Source organism: Polistes fuscatus, unplaced genomic scaffold (genome assembly GCF_010416935.1).
Source record: "Polistes fuscatus isolate 324 unplaced genomic scaffold, CU_Pfus_HIC Scaffold24, whole genome shotgun sequence".
NCBI lineage: Eukaryota > Metazoa > Arthropoda > Insecta > Hymenoptera > Vespidae > Polistes > Polistes fuscatus.
This window is the reverse complement of record NW_025113101.1, coordinates 2,820,385-2,823,253: the sequence shown is the minus strand read 5'-3', so window position 1 is coordinate 2,823,253 and position 2,869 is coordinate 2,820,385. Positions and strand designations below refer to the sequence as shown.

The following is a 2,869-nucleotide window of genomic DNA, read 5'->3' as shown; positions in this document are numbered from 1 at the left end:
TAATTAACCGAGCCCCGAGCATGATGCCGGGAATCTCTCAATTACCAAGCACGCGTTCGTGTCCACTAAGCGAGGAAGACGAAGAGAGAAAGCTGCGTACGTTCGTTCGTTCGTTCGTTCGTTCGTTCGTTCGTTCTAGCGACAGCCCCACTACCATTATTATCATCCGTTCTCACACTAACATCGACATCAAAATTCGCCTCGCTTAATTGTATTTACGATCGTAATCATCGAAAGGTGTCGTGTCATAAATAAGCGAATTAATTAGCGAGAGAGGATACTCGAAACCTACAAGAGTGAAAAAAGAAAGAAAAAAAAAAAAACGAGAAACGTAACACAATTTCCGTTTCTCTTACTCGATTACTCTTCCACCTTCCTTTCTACCGAGAACGATACGTACGATGTTGGGTTCTTTATAACGAGCTGACAATTTTCTCTAAAATTATGCGTTACCAAAAACTTTCTTCGCCGGTTGGAAATGAGCGGGGATTACATAACGCAGCCGGTCGAAAGCATCGATCGCCGAGAGTTACGTCCGGTTAATTTTACGAGGCGCGAGTAAACGTCGAAATCGTGATCACGAGTGTAACGTTGTACGATCGGCGAAAGAACGAAAGGAAGGTTCTCGCACTAGTTCTATTCCATCTGTCTCTCTCTCTCTCAAAGTGCGTGAACGCTATCATTCGTTGTACGCAGCCTGTGAAATTGTAACTTTACACGGAAGCGCGTGCGCACGTTAGCGCGTCGCATATTAGCGCGTTTAATTGATTTACATAGACGACATGACAGCTTGCATTTTCTAATCCTTCCTGGACTATTCGCATCTCTTCGATTCGATGCCCTAGAACGTATACACGCATATATAATAACGAGAAGAAAGGCGCGGCTACGGGATCTAGCGCACGCGAATACAGAAACGTTCACCGTTACAGTGCCCGGAAACTTTCTTCCGATCGAGAACGATGATTACGCAAGCGGTAGATCGCTTGGATCAGAATTATGTCCGGTATCGTTTACGAGTGTCGAGTGAGCGGCGAAATTGCAATCGCGAGGCATTGCCTTCTTTCTCTTGGTGCCAGATAGAAAGGGGAAACAAGGAATGATCGTGGAAAAATACAAAATAAAGAGAGAAAGATACAAATTGTATTGGCGGACAAGAAATTTTGGATAGATTTCGTTGGCCTGTGGAAAAAGCCAACGTGGAAAAAGGCAAGAGTCGAGAAGGTCGGATCATTTTGCGAAGCGTAGCATTCTATGGTCCACCTTTAAGACGTTCCGGGCCCGACGCGTATATTTTTCCGGGGAGTGGGTCCGCGCTAGCCACGGCGAAAGTGCTGCTGGTATATATGCCGCTGATTGAGACGATCTAACTTCAGTGTGCACTACCGAAGTCTACCATGAGCACTCCGCAGGTGAGCTCGCTTCCAAGTTAAGAATCTTCTTAGCGTTTCAGGATTTCTTTTATGATAAAACCTATTTTTTATTCGTCATTATCTACAAATAACCATCACGTTTTTCAAGTAGTATCGATTTTTTTCGTTTGTCTGATTCTTCTTTAGAAATTATTTCTAACACGATAAATAGAAATTATATTATATTTGGAAAGGGATAAATCAATGGGGTGTAAGGGATAACACGGGAACGATTTGTCAACAGGCACTCGTGCTCCTCGTCCTCGTGGCCACGACGGCGGCGTTGGCTTCCGAGACGAAGAAGCAGGCGAAGAAGGAGGCCACCGATAGCAAGGACGCGAAAAGCAAAAGAGGATTGGAATTGAGTTTGGGTCATGGCTTTGGCGACTTTGGCGGACACGAAGGATTTGGAGGCGGATTGGGAGGAGGATACGGAGGGGGCTACGGAGGGGGCTACGGAGGGGGCTACGGAGGAGGCGGATTTGGCGGTGGCGGTGGCGGTGGCGGTGGCGGTGGCGGTGGCGACGGGGGACGTATCAGTTCGATTACGATCCACAGAGAGGTTCAAGTCCCAGTACCAGCGCCATATCCGGTCGAGAAGAATATACCGGTTCCAGTGCCGGTGCCAGTGAAGGTCCCGGTCGATCGTCCTTACCCTGTGCACGTGCCTAAACCTTACCCAGTGCCCGTGGAAAAGCACATTCCGGTGCCGGTCGAGAAACCGGTACCAGTACCGTACAAGGTTCCCGTAAAGGTCCCGTACAAGGTACCATACCCGGTCAGCGTACCTGTAAAGGTACCTTACCCTGTACATAAGGAGGTACCTTATCCGGTTAAGGTTCCCGTCGTCGTCAAAGAATCTTATCCAGTATATGTCCACGGAGGAGGCGACGGTGGTGGCTACGGTGGTGGCTATGGTGGTGGCTACGGCGGCGGCGGCGGCGGCGGCCACGGCTACGGAGGTGGCTACGGAGGTGGCTACGGAGGTCACGGCTTGGAGATTTCCGATTTTGGTGGATTGCATCATTGACGATTATGCGCATCTCGACCATGACCGTCGAGACCAGACTTCAACGATTATCATCTTGTATATAATTCTAGTTTTTCCTTCTTCCATTTTCTTTTACATACCAACAGATGCGCTGTTTCTCTCCCTTCCACTTTATTTTTTATACGTGAAAGATTTTAGATTAATTGCGAAATAAAGTAAATTATTTTATATAGGTGTTTTGTTGCTGCAATTTCGTAATGTCGAGGTCCTCTAATCGACAAATGCTCCTTTGCGAAACAAAGCCATTCTCTTGCATTTCTCTCCTTTCCTATTGGCTATATTAACTGTAAACGGTATCTATCGTCTTGGATAAGAAAAGGGTCGGAATCTGCTTCCCATTCCGTGATAAACTAGTGGGGCTTTCGTGCTCGCGGTAGCAGCTTTTGTCTGTGACGCATCGTTCGCT

The 2,869-nt window shown here is 47.3% G+C and overlaps 1 pseudogene; it reads left to right on the top strand.

Moving 5' to 3' along the window:
* Positions 1 to 1,346: 1,346 nt before the first annotated feature.
* LOC122518360 lies at positions 1,347 to 2,631 on the top strand (annotated as a pseudogene).
* The last annotated feature ends 238 nt before the right edge of the window (positions 2,632 to 2,869 follow it).